Source organism: Camelina sativa, chromosome 2, assembly GCF_000633955.1.
Source record: "Camelina sativa cultivar DH55 chromosome 2, Cs, whole genome shotgun sequence".
Lineage (NCBI taxonomy): Eukaryota > Viridiplantae > Streptophyta > Magnoliopsida > Brassicales > Brassicaceae > Camelina > Camelina sativa.
In genome coordinates this window covers 9,409,502-9,409,875 of record NC_025686.1, presented here as the reverse complement: position 1 = coordinate 9,409,875, position 374 = coordinate 9,409,502, and positions in this window count along the sequence as shown.

The following is a 374-nucleotide window of genomic DNA, read 5'->3' as shown; positions in this document are numbered from 1 at the left end:
GGCAATAGGCAAGAGGGCCTAGGCCGGGCTAGTCTACTGGGCCAAGAGCGAATTAGTGATCGGCCCATCAGGCCCGGAGAAAGGAAGAGAGCGCGGAGATGTTTCGTGCTGGTCAGTTCGCAGCTCGGTCCAGGTCAAAGATTCCCGCATTCAAGAGGATTAATTAGTCCGCGCAAATCGCGTCCTATTAATGGCGCATTAATTTAGTAATAAATTGGTCGGTATAAATATGTAAGGGGGGGGTCAGTTGTAGAGAATCAAACCCTTTTTCCCGAAAAAGCAATACAAAATCAAATACTCAAAAACTCTCTCAAATCAGTTCGGAATTACTTAACGGCGATAAGCTCCTCCACAGTTAAATCACTTCGGAAGGA